Genomic DNA, 12,802 nt, shown 5'->3' with positions numbered 1-12,802 from the left:
AAAAAAAAAAAAAAAAAAAAAAAAAAAAAAAAGTATTCTCAGTGATGTTAGCACGCAAAGAAAATAATAGCACATACAAAGAAACCTCTAGGGTGACTTATGAAGAAGAGTTTATGCTTGGCTTTCTGCCAATTAGAGAGGAATTAAAGAGTCTGGCAATATAACCCTGCTCATCCCGAGGAAGAAATTGCATTTTTTAAGTGGTCAACAGAGCAAGAGGGATGAGGAAAGAGGGACAAAGACTCGGGAGTGAAACTGCACAGAGCTACACAGGAAGTTACTGATGGTACTGAGACAGAAAGTGGGCACAAATAATTCAAATTTTATAATTAATCCAGTCTATTGCCTCCAAAAGAGAATCAGCATGTAACAGCTGACTCTGAATGACAGCATTCCAATAAAGCAGACAGGATTTTTTTGCTATAAAATTCCAACTGCTTCAATATTTTACAGATTATCCGCCTCCACTGACTGCCAACCAGCAAAATCAGCAAAAGGTGGAGGCCACAAAAACAAAAGCAAACCAAGTGGAAAAGGCATGGCTAGACACCTTGGGAAGCTGAAAATGTGTCAAAATACAGCCTTTGAGTAAGAAAGAACATCAAGTAGTTATCTGCAAGGATGAATTTACATCCAAACTCTTTGGAGCTTAAAAATTCCCATAATAAGACCAGCTTTTTACCAGAACAAGGACCAGACTTGACATGCCCCAGTTTCCCCAAGGTTACTTCTGGAAACACATCTACTCTTAAAATATTCTGAGTGCTCTTCTCACACTGCAGAAGAGCAACCAAAACCTACCTTCTAATTTTACTTTTTTAGAATTATATTTTTTTACAAGAACTTTAACACTTTTTTTTTTTTTTAATCTGAATGACAGAAGGAATTCTGTGTCACATTGCAGGTTGAAAGTTACTGGAAATGGCAGCAAGCTGCTGTTGCTTATATAAGGTCATTGCAAGGAAAAGAAAAGAGAAGCTACTGAAGCTTTCAAAAATCAAACCCCTGTAAAACACCAAAACCACAAAATGAACCAGGAGTAGCTTAGGAGTTGCTAGGGATGTTTAAAGTTAATAAAAATTCTAAATTAAATGGCTGCCGCTTAGGTTTGCCAAAAAATTATGCAAATTTCCAAAGTTCATACATAGTAATTAGCAGAGCAAAAAAGCAGGTCCCAAATAAGTGATGAAGTTAGCCTCGCTCTTATTTCTCCAGCAGATGGAATTAGCTATGTGTGAAGCTAATTTTTTTGCAATTGAAGATTAAACATATTATCCTGAATATCAATTCTGCAAGAACAGCACATTGGATCTGTGCATTCATGGCAGCAGGAACATGCAGAAGCCAGCCTGAATCCTTCTCTTCCATCATTCTGAACAGGACACTGAAGAGGCTGGGGGAGGGTTCACATATTTAAGGCTTCTTTTTTTTTTTTCAAACTGATTGCTGACAACTCGGTTGAGACAAGTTCTCTCAAAGTATATTTAGAGTTAATAGTCCAAACAGGTTTTTCCAAAGAAATACGTCTGCCTCGACTAAAAATACATCCTCTCTTGATGTGCTAATTGACAGATCACAAAAAGTCACCCAAACTGCAAGTCCAAACAACATGTGTCAACACAGGCCCCTGGGTTTGCACATTACTGCTCCAAAACCTGGTTCAAAATGGAGTGTCCATCATCCACTGTGTGATACAAATTCACCTTTTCCATTCCTATTATGGATTTGTCTCTCACTTCACACTTAAAAAGACACGACTTTCCCTCAGCCCTGCAGTTCTCCAGCAAGGTTTGAACCTCGTGTGTGCCCTTGACCAAAATACTCCACCTGTGTTCCACATTCTCAATTTAATTTCTTCAGCTCTGCAGCCCAGAGCTGCCCCACCACAGCAAGTTCCTCTCCCAAAGACACTGAAAGAGACCCAGCAATTTTTCCTCTGTTGTCAGGCTGCATTTTATCTTCCTTAGAGCAGCACAAGCCATGAAGGCTCATATCAACACATCCATCCAGTTCAGGGGGCACCACCCAGGAGTCCTGAGAAGGTGCAGGGAAGGGCCAGCAAAACCAAGTGACTGCACTGATCACAAAGACAGCAGATCAGCTTCTTCCTAAAACACCAGCTTCAAAGCAGAAAACTAGTAAAAGGAGTAAAAAGAAACTACAAGTCTCTTCCTACACGAATATTATTACTTTCAGGCAGCCCAGAAAAGATTTCTAGAATCTGTGTGTGTGTGTTACAAAAAGAAAGCAAAACTTACATAATTAAAGGAAGGTAGGGAGGGGAAGGTAAAGTTTAATGCTAATTTCAAAGTCGAGTAAGTGACACCCTGGATTGAATACTATTAACCAAAACTGTGCAAGTTAAAAGTGGATGGACTGAAAGCAGCAGAAACCCTGCCCGCAACAAAATGAGAATTCTCTTACAAAAATACTTCTGTGGCCAAATGAAACACTGAGTTTAAATAAGAAAGCAAAGCACTTACACCTATCGTGCTCTCCCCCTCGTCCTTCTCATCTAGGGAGTCTCATTTATCTCAAAGCAATCAAAAGAAAACACTTTGATTTTTTTAAAGTCAGAAAAGTTGCAGAAATTACAGCCCTGTCTGGCACGAACAAATCATATTTCTGAAACCAAAAGAAGATTCTCCAAGTTAGGGGAAGGGCAAAACCAGTCCTGAATAACTTACTTTGCACAGCCCAATTCCTGCCAAAACAGTTCTGTAAATCCCATGGTAGTTCAGATAATTTTCATTCTTAGAGGAAAGAAAAAAAAAAAAAAACCTAAATTGAACATTAGCAACATTAATTGTGTGATATGACCTGAATGATGCAAGAACAAGTAGTTAAGTGAACCACAGCATCTGCTGAATTTTTAATCACTAGTTGTTTTGCTGCAAGGCAGAAGAGCACTGTGTATCAGCTTCCAAGCACTGCACGGAATGGCACATTAGGACAGCAAGATTTTTAACTGGCAGGAATTCTGCCTCCCTGCCACCCAAATGCCATCACTTCGCTGGGAACTGCAGACAGAGCAGCTTCTAAAGCAGGATTATTTTTTAATCACACAGAAGAGGGAAAAAAAAAAAAAAAAAAAAAAACCACTATTTTCTGCACCCCAAGATACCAGTCAGCCATTTCTAATTTTTTTTTAAAGCTGACACTTTATTAACAGCCATTTATGTGTCTCTCTCTGTAGAGTTTTTTTTTCTCCTCTCCAAAAAGCTTTCAGCAGTCATGTGGCTGCCCAGCAGCAACTTGCTACCAAAGAGGTGGTTGAACCTGGGATGTGTAGGAAGGTGATCTATGTAAACATTCCTATTTATTAGCCCTGTACTGCAACGGGAGGAGCAGCTGCAACATGTTGGGGCACACCTGAGCTATATTTAATCCTTCTCTCCCTGCCACCCATTGCAGTGACGCTGCAGACACCCAAATTTGGAGAGCCAGGTCATGGTACCACTGATGCTCACCCTGTTCCTACACCAGACAGTCCTGCTGTGAGTTCTCTGTGTTTGACACCCAAAATAGTTAAATAAACCAATCACCATGCCTACAGTGGTAAATAAAGCTCCAGTTATGCTCTAGGCGTAAGATTGCAACAGCAGGATTAGCAAGTGATACAGCAGATATTCCCCTTCCACAAAAAAAGACAAAAGAAAAAGTTATTTAGGGAATAAACACTAAATCCACAACTACAATGTGAATTCCAAATACAAGTCCCACAATTACAGGCAGAATCTGAACTATGAACAATTATTCTGTTTCATATTTTAGGAGTGAAAAAAGGACAACATTTCTACATTAAAGAAAGACTGTCACACTGACTTCAATAGACTCTAAGTTTAATAAGTTAATAGAATCAAAATAGCTTAGAAAACAAAGCCAGTAAAATATGGTACAAATAAAAGTGGAGCAGCCATACATACCAAAGCAGCATTCCTGTGCCCTCCTTCCTGCAGAGCTAACAGAGCTGGGAAGAGGATCTCCAACCCATAACTTTCACTACACCAGTGTTTCCTTCAAAAGCTCAAATCTATGGACAGGAACATCCAGTGATAAATCCAATGACCAAATAATCCACAAGAGATAAAAAAATCCCAGCAGACAAGGGCAAGAGAGATGATTCACAGGCTATATTATCTGTTATGATAGGTTTAGGATCAGTCCTGTGTTTTCCTTATGGGCTCAACCATCAGGTCTAAGACAAGCTGCTCTCTTCTCTGAAACCAGCAACAGGAATATTGAAATATGCTCTATCTGCTGGGAATACAACAAGCCTTGTGTGAGGATTAGACCAAAATGCTGGTTTGGCTGTGCTATGGGGCAGCGAGAAGTGAAAATAACACGTGTTGATGAGGGTGTTGACACCTGGAACCCCAGGGAGTGTTATTATCCAGGCAGTGTCCTGCATCCACTGCACATCACCCAAACCTAACCTGGCACCTCCACACCCCAAAACCACGGGAGCTGCAGACCCAGTCTGTGAACACTGAGATAAACAACCGCAGCACAAGCTTCAAGATGAGCCTCCAAATTTAAGAGACATAAGAAAGATGTTTTATAACCTCTAAGTCACTCAGCTGCAGCTTTAGCACTTAACAAGCCACTCGCAATTCTCCAAATGGAGAAAAGATTTTTAAAGAGCATTTAGTGCAAGTGAAACATCCCCAGCTTTCTCTTCTGCTCACTCTCCAATTAAATATGAAAGCGACAACTTAGTCATACTGAGCGTGCAGGATGATTTTAAGACAGTGGTATTAAATCAAATCCCACAACTTTTCACACCTATTAAATTGTTACTCTGTCATTAGGAGGGGAGATTTCGATAAGGGCGATGCAATTAACAGACAGCGCCTTTGTTACCAGGCTGCTCCTGATGAAGCCCAGGCTCCTTGACATTCCATTTCTTCCCCTCAAAGGCTCTGTGCTACAGCAAATTTATGGGTTTTAGCATGTAAGAGGAGAATTGGGCAGGTTACCTTCAAAATCAGTCAATAAGGCCCTTTCACTCAGGCTGGGGGAAGGCGGGTGGCTGCTGGAAAGCAACACAAGGCGCTCCCTTCCCCCTCCCCTCAGGACCCAAAAATGCTGCCTTCAAAACACTCCCATCCCCTGCAGCAAGGGATTAGCCATTTATTAAAAAGGAATCAAAACACTGTAAAAGGCTTCCAGTTAAGATTTCAAGGGGGAAGGAAAAAAAAAAAAAAAAAAAAAAAAAAAAAAAGAAAACCCTCAACCAACATTAACACCGGTAGAACCAGAGTCACATCAGGAATTCTCCTGGGTACCCAAGAACAAGCAGCTCAAATACAAGCAGGATGTCGCTTGTCCCAATGATGCTGATCAAATGGCTCAAAAGGAGGTCAGAATTAGATTAATTCTTTTTTTTTTTTTTTTTTTTTCTCAGTCATTTTGCAGCCTCCACACCGAGCACTAACAGCACACACAACCTACAGCCATTTAGACTTTGGACTTTCAAGACAACTACCTACCTCCACGCTTGCTTTTTAAGGAGATTTTTTTAGCTCTTCTCTAAAGGGGTGACAGACAATTCTAATGGCCAATTATGTAAAACCTTCCATCCGAGAAAACACGAAGCGCCAGGCAAACACTCATTAAGACTCTGGGCTGTTCTCCTGTTCCACTGGAGCTCCCCTGGATCTCTCCAGCCACCAAACCTGGATGCCGAGAGCTTTGGCACGGCCGGGACAGCGCCCAGCAGGGCAGGGCTGGCCCCAGGAGCTCTTACAGGGGTTTTACACGCTCCGGGTGCTGCAGTTCGGCTTTACAGCCCCATCCAAGCCGGTTATTTAAAGGCAGAGCAGAGACTGGCTGCGCTGGGCGTTGTAGGAAGCGCCTCGCAGGACGAGCCTTGTCCGGCTGAGAGAAGCAGATTTTTTTTCCCAACTGGGAGCCGCATGGCACAACAAGTCAATAACATCGGTTTGCTGGAGAAATTAAAAGCTGCGCTCATTGTTTCGAGTAAAGGCCTGGGAGGAAGTAATTCCGAGGAGAAATCACTTCCACTGTAATTGTACTTTTAACCTTTCCTTGGGTTCTTACGCCATCCCCCACGTGAAGGCGTTATTCAAGAATCACCACCACAATATCTAACATTGAGACACCGTGTAAAGCCCTTTTTCTGATCACTATTTATGTTCGGCGAGTTCACAACCCCTCCCTTCTGAAGGATCGAGGTATGAACCACGGGGGGGGGGGGGGGGGAAGCCTTGCAGGAAAGAAAAAAAAAATTAAAAAAAAAAAATAAAAAATAAAAAATAAAAAAATACACACAACGAGGAAGTGACCGCAACTCAGGAGACCAAAATTTGGGGGGGAAAAACACGCGGTTTGGGAGAGAAGCTCCGCTCAAAGCCTGACCCCGCAGGACGAGCTCGGTGTCCCCGGCCACGCGTGGTTCGGGCGCGTTACGCAACCGCGTGGGAGCAGCGGGGGATGCTCCGCTCCGCTCCTTGCCCCGCACGGTGCCCGGGGGACACGGCGCTGCGGGGGACACGGCACCGCTCCCGTCCGGGCTCCCCTGCCCGACCCCGGAGAGCAGCGCTGCCAGCGGGGAGCGAGCGCCACAAAACCCCGCGGGAGGGAGGGAGGCCGAGAGCGGGGCGCTGGGGGGAGCACCGCGGACAGAATCAAGCGAGAGGATAAAAATAACGCCGAGCGGAGCGGGGACGCGGCGCGGGCCCGTCCTGCGGGCGGCAGCGGCCCCTCGGCCGCCATGGCCGGCGGAGCGCGGGCGCTGCGGGTGGGCCCCGCTCTCCGCTCGCCGCCCACCTGCCCGAACCGAGCCGAACCCAGCGCCCACCCACCACCCCTGCCTAGCCCGCGGGAGCCTACCGAGAGCGGGGCCGGAGGACGGGCCGTGGCGGAGCCGCCAAGCTCGGCTGGGCTCGGCCGGATCCCCCCTGCGCCCGGCGGCGGCGGGAGGAGCCGCGCGGCCGCGCCAATCCGGGGCGGGACGGGGCGGGACGCGGAGCCGCCCCCGCGCCGCGCCAGGCACCGGCCGCTCCGCCGCGCCAGGCACCGGGGGCTCGGCTCGGGGCGCCGCCCGGGCTCCTCGCTCCTCGCCGAGTCTCTGTTCGAGGCCAGCCCCGTGGTTCCCCCCGTGTGCCGGGCTCGCAGCTCACCGATGAGGTTTAGCCACCAACGTGGCACTGGAAGCCGCGGGGGTGCAAGTTCCCAGCCCGCTGCGGGTTATCAGTGGATTTAGACTGGTGATAACGAGCTAGAGATCTCTAAGGTGCTCTACAGGAGGCCAAAAAGTCGTTCGATAAACCTCCTGGCTTTGAAACCTACTGAACTCCCGAGTGCAGGGCCAGAAGAATCACAGAATCAATTAAGTCGGAAATGAGCTCTGAGATCATCGAGTCCAGCCCATGACGGAACGCCACCCTGACAACCAGATCATGGCACTGAGTGCCACGTCTAGTTTTTCCTCAAACACCTCCAGGGATGGTGACTCCGCCATCTCCCTGGGCAGTCCATCCCAAAAGAGCTGCAGGGAGGTCACTGGGAGTGTCTGTCCCTGCTGGAGCCCCACCAGCGTGGTGCCAGCCTTGCCAGCTTGTTTTGCCATTGTTTCCTCCCCAGCAAAATCACTGAAATACCCTTTGCCGTCATCTGGCCTTGGCAGCGGAAAACATGAGCTGCTGTTCCTGCTGTAGATGTACCCAGAGCAGTGGTTTGTCATGCAAGTGTCACCCCAGCTGTCTTCTCGGTGCTCAAGAAGTCTCAACCTGCAGGGAGAAAGAGAAAGGCACTGGAGAAATCATCTGAAACCAAAGGTATTCTCTGAGAACAAGAGACAAACACAATGGGAAGGCACTGGGAAACATTGGGAAAAGAGGAATTAAGTGGTGGCATCAGATGGTAGTTTGAACCTAAAAGGGTTTCTACAATAAGGAGTTTCCCCTCTCCTTAAAAGATTTTGGCAAATCGTTTCCACTTAGATGGAAGCAGGCAGCCAGCTGAAAAGGCCTGGTTCCTTCCCAGCCCAGGGAACAGCAGGAAGCTGTTCAGAGGACGTTTAGGTTATCAGGATAAGGATATCAGGAAAAGGTTCTTCCTCCAGAGGGTGCTGGGCACTCAACAGGCTCCCCAGGGACTGGTCACAGCCCCAAGGCTGCCAGAGCTCAAGAAGCGCTTGGAACACGCTCTTGGCACAGGGTGGGATTGTTGGGGTGTCCTGTGCAGGGCCAGGAGTTGCTCTGGAAGAACCTTGTGAGCCCTTTTCCACTCAGGATATTCTGTGACTCAAAGACTCCCTGATCTACTGGAGGGCAGCATTATTTACTCTCTCCATACACTGCAGAGAGGAGATCCTTGAGACTGTTCTCAAGCTAAAAGCAGTGCAAGTATGTGAGCACAGCACAGTGCCAGGACAGTCCTGATGAGGGGCAGAGCTAATCAGCCAAGGCCCAGGATCACATTTACATGGTGTCTCAGATGGCTGAGATGATCCTCCCAAAGTCTCTGGAGCCCCTGTTGACTATGGCTGCTGGATACACAGCGAGGGTGTGAGGAAAGATAGAGGTAAGTTGAATTGCTGAAGGTCAATAATTAGATCAGGACAGAAAACAGACCCTACTGTTCTCACCCCTCCAGTGCTTTCTCCACTGGACTGTAACAAACCACAGAACAACAACGGGATTTAGCTGCTGCTGACACAGTGGTTTCCCGTCTTCCAGGGGAAAATTCTGTATTTTGGTATAGGACCAAATACATTTGGAAAAGAAAAAAAAAAATTACTGGCACCGCCCCACGGCTTGGTGACACGCAGTGAGATGCAAGATATCCCCAGATAACTCAAAGGGCAATGAAATACGTGCCTTGTCACACTAGAAAAAGGCCCCACAAAGATACGGCCCCAATCTTTTATTGTAAATTGATAAAGACAGTGGACTGCCATTTGCTGCTAAGTGACTCCTAATGATTAAACAACCTTTCTCCTCCCACCCCCTCGGGGCATTTAGTGATAATATAAGAAAGATTTTGCACATTGTTTAGCTTAAATGGCCATCTGGCCCTTCTGCATTTCAGTAGCCTTGAACATTAAAAAAACAATAGATAAAGAAAACCAGTCCTATCTTATCGAGACCTGGAGAAGTTGAACTGTGTCAGAGGAAAGAGGATTAACCAAGTCCTTACAGCTCTTTTATTGTTTCCATCTTGATTAGCAGTGATATTCCTCACGGCTTTGTGTCTCCAAACCAAGAGAAGAAACTGTTCCTTACTGGCTGTATTCATTTTAACCTTGAAACACAACTCCAGAAGTTCCATCCAGTTTCCACAGGAGTGTTCTGCTCCTGGGCAATGGAGCCACATGCCAAAGAAGATACAGGTTTTCAGCCAAAATTAAAAAAAAAAAAAAAAATACTGGAATTATTGTGCAAGTAGGGAAAAGGATGCTCTTTTCAGAGGAAAATATAATGGTCTGGCCTAACTCAGAAAGCTGCTTCCTGCTGCTGAGACTTCATCTAATCCCACCCCTCTAAGTGGTTTCTTCATCTGCTTTTGCTCAAGGGGATAAAAACACGATTTCCCCAAAGCAACCCACTCAAAGTCCCTGGAAACAAAACAAAAAAAAGCTTGGCCTCAACTCAGCTTATGGTTGGCTTATGGTTGAATCCAGCATTTCTCCTGGGATTAATTCCCACTCCCCTCTTTACCATGGAAGGAAACTAAGAAGGGTTGAGTCTGTTTGGAAAGAAGTGTGATATCCTTAAGAATGTGGCCTTGGGCTTTGAAGGAAGAAGCCAGCTGAGGACTCTTTCACCTGCAGTGCTGGAGCAGCTTTGTGAGTGAAATCTGCAGCAGCAGGGAACATTTGGTGTAAACACCCCGTAAATAACAGAGGATGTACCGATATGCTGAGGTAAAACCACTCAGGCTGTGTTCCCAACTGCACTTTGCATGCTGACATTGCTAGTTTGCATTTTTGTCAGAGCTGAGAGCTTAGAAATGTGCTACAACATCCAGCTTTTGGGTATCAGCTGCCAGAGTGCAACAGAATCTCCAGAGTCAGGTACCTCGTCCTTCTATTTATAGTCCAGAGACACTTCCCAAGGGCAAGTGGAAACTCCCACCTGGGAGCAGAGAGCAGGGAGAAGGAAACATCAAACGAGGGCTGTGTGAGAGTCACTTTGCACAGCCAGTGTAGGAGTTTCCATCACCTCAGGATCTCAGCCCCACACATTGGGGTTTAGGAGTCTGTCAGTGCTCTTTGAAGGATTGGAGCAATAACAATTTCTGTTTAACACCGTGGGTGTCAAGGTTTGATCTTATTTGTTGTATGTGCTGATCTGGGGGGTGGAGAAATGCCCAGGAAAAGGGAGAGACTCTCCAGACTCATCCAGGTGAAACAACACCAACCATCTCTCTCTACCTGCTTGGACCATCCCTTTCTCCCAGCCTGAGCCACTGGGGGTGGCTTCCTCCCAGTCTTGGTAAAAATGGGCTGCAGAGCAAAATAAACCTCACAGAACAGAGCAAGAGGCTTTACTGTGTTCCCTAGTTGCTCAAAGACAGGAATTTCACTTCTATTTTCTGCTCCTAGAATTTGTTCTGGTTTTTAAACTAGCAACCACTTCAGCTGAAAAGCCTGAGCAGAAGTGGGAACAGCAGCCAATGCATCACGATGAATTTGCTGTTCCATACTTGACTGACAGATTATCAATTAAATTTGGCAACTTGTGCCCTCTGCAGTGTTTTATTTTGCCTACAGAGGGTTTTCTTTGCATGCAAGTGGCTGTGGGGTACAGCTTTAAAACTCCACTTACCTGTCCTTTCACCAAAAACATGATCAGAAAATGTAATTATTTCAGGGCTAAACTTGAGGCTAAATTTCCCTACACGCTCCATATTGTTCTTCATTTGTTGCAAGGGTGAGGAGAATCACCTTCACAAAGAACAATATTCCCTGTGAAGGAATAAAGAGCAGAAAGAGCAAGTGAGCAGATTGCCACATAATGATCTCCTCAGTACAAAATGTATGGGATAATGATGGTTATATTGCCAAGAAATAAAGAAATTCCAATTGGTTCTCAAAGCTCTGTGGCTAAAATGGGATATTATCATAAAATCATCAAGTCTGTGTGAGAACAAGGAGTTTAACCTTTCAGGCATGGCTAATATCTGCACAGGATAAATGAGTTTAGAAATTCACATCCCTTGTTTATTTCCATGAAACGGTAATACGTTTACTTCTCGTAATACAACATTTCTCTTAGCACAACAAAATCAGGAGCAATCAGGAATTTGGCTGGAAAACACCTGATTAGAGTGTTTTATCTGAAGTGACACCACAACACTTTAAAATCTTGGCCTTATTCAAACACACCGAGACCCTCGTGGTGACCTAAATATTGTCAGTGGGAGGTGTTTGCAGCACGTTAAAGGAAACCCACTCTGGCTGTAACTTACCTGGCTCAGGTAACACCTGCAGAGGTGCACAGCAAACCCAGGGCAGCTACTCGGGTTCCTCAAGGGCCCATCATCGCTCCTGTTGTTGTTATTTGAGCTCCTGAGATTAAGCCCAGGCTGTATCAAAGCTTCCTAAATTCTGTATCTACACCCAAGAGAGTGGAAATCACAAAGGTGCCGGTCCAGACGCTCCAAGGAGCAAACAAATATTGTTTTAGGTATGCAGCAAGAAGAAAAAAAAAAAAAAAAAAACCCACCCGATTTTTGGTTGAAATGACACTCTAAACTCACTTTCTCCCTAAAACTTGTGTTTCAGCATCATTGGACTATATCCTGGTATGAGGTAGAATTGCTGAATGTCCTCAAATTCCACTGCCATAGGAGAAAAAGTGGAGTAAGAAAAGTCAGCAAACACCGAGGGCTGCAATGGATTGGACTCTGTACACCCTACAGATCTGAGCCCCTGTGGTTCTGTTTAATTGGATCTTTTTCAAACCATCACTTTGGCAGCACTCAATAACCTCCATGCTGATCTTTTATTACCTCCAGCAAACAAATGACCGCAGGATTAGGCTGGATGGTCAATATTTGTAACCTTTGCTGTAACCTTTGCCAGGCTGTGCAGAAACAGGGGGTGACTTTTCCCCGACTGCTCCAATCTGGGATGCCCGGAGCCACTCACTCTGTGGGGAACAGCTCTGTGCTCTTACTGTGGTGCTTAATCCATTTATTGCTGTCTTAAAATCGCATTTACATCCAAAAATATTGATGTATTTGTGTAGGGCCAGAGGGGATCCCTCATTTTCAGGTTGCTGGAAGGACATGGCTGTCCTCCACTGACCATCGCACTTTCCCATTTTTCGAACACTTTTTTTCTCTCTCTCTCTCTTTTTTTTTTTTTTTTTTTTCCCTCCAAAGGCCGTCCCCATTTTTGCAGTGCCACCAAGCGGATGGTTCCCCCGTCAGCATTTGAATTTCCCAGGTTTGTTTCATAAACAAACACAGAACTCTTCCAGGAGCCGAGAAGGGTGTTTTAAACCCAGCAAACCGCAGGGTTGGTGCGCTGCTGGTGTGGCAGAGTCATTAATAAAAAAAACCCCACTTTAATAATGTGTTTGTGGCCCTTTCAGACCCGTGGAGACCCTGTTTCGGTTCCTCAGGAGGTGGCACAATGGGGATTTTAAGGGGTGGACACAGACCTTGTGGGTTCCTTGGTTCAGATGAGACATGGAGCTCTGGGAGTGGGCGCAGGGGAGCAGGACAGGGGACTGGAGCATCTCTGCGGAGGAAAGGTTGAAGGAGCTGGGGATGTTCAGGTTCGAGAGGGCACTTGATCCTTGTCTGTCAGTGTCTGCAGGAAGGG

At 45.9% G+C, this 12,802-nt stretch overlaps 1 protein-coding gene across 6 annotated transcripts in view; it reads right to left on the bottom strand.

The window, feature by feature from the left end:
- Positions 1 to 6,939, bottom strand: part of FBXO34 (F-box protein 34) — a 39,944-nt gene extending 33,005 nt beyond the window's left edge. For 3 of the 6 annotated variants that reach the window (XM_083863295.1, XM_083863294.1, XM_083863292.1), the window contains exon 1: positions 6,856 to 6,939. The gene's annotated coding sequence lies outside the window, so the exon portion shown is untranslated. The remainder of the gene's footprint in view (positions 1 to 6,855) is intronic. The other 3 variants (XM_083863296.1, XM_083863293.1, XM_083863297.1) reach the window with 2 other exon arrangements.
- Between the last annotated feature and the right edge of the window lie 5,863 nt (positions 6,940 to 12,802).

This window comes from Zosterops lateralis (assembly GCF_965231275.1).
Source record: "Zosterops lateralis genome assembly, chromosome: 6".
Classification (NCBI taxonomy): Eukaryota; Metazoa; Chordata; class Aves; order Passeriformes; family Zosteropidae; genus Zosterops; species Zosterops lateralis.
This window is presented reverse-complemented; position numbering and strand designations above follow the sequence as displayed.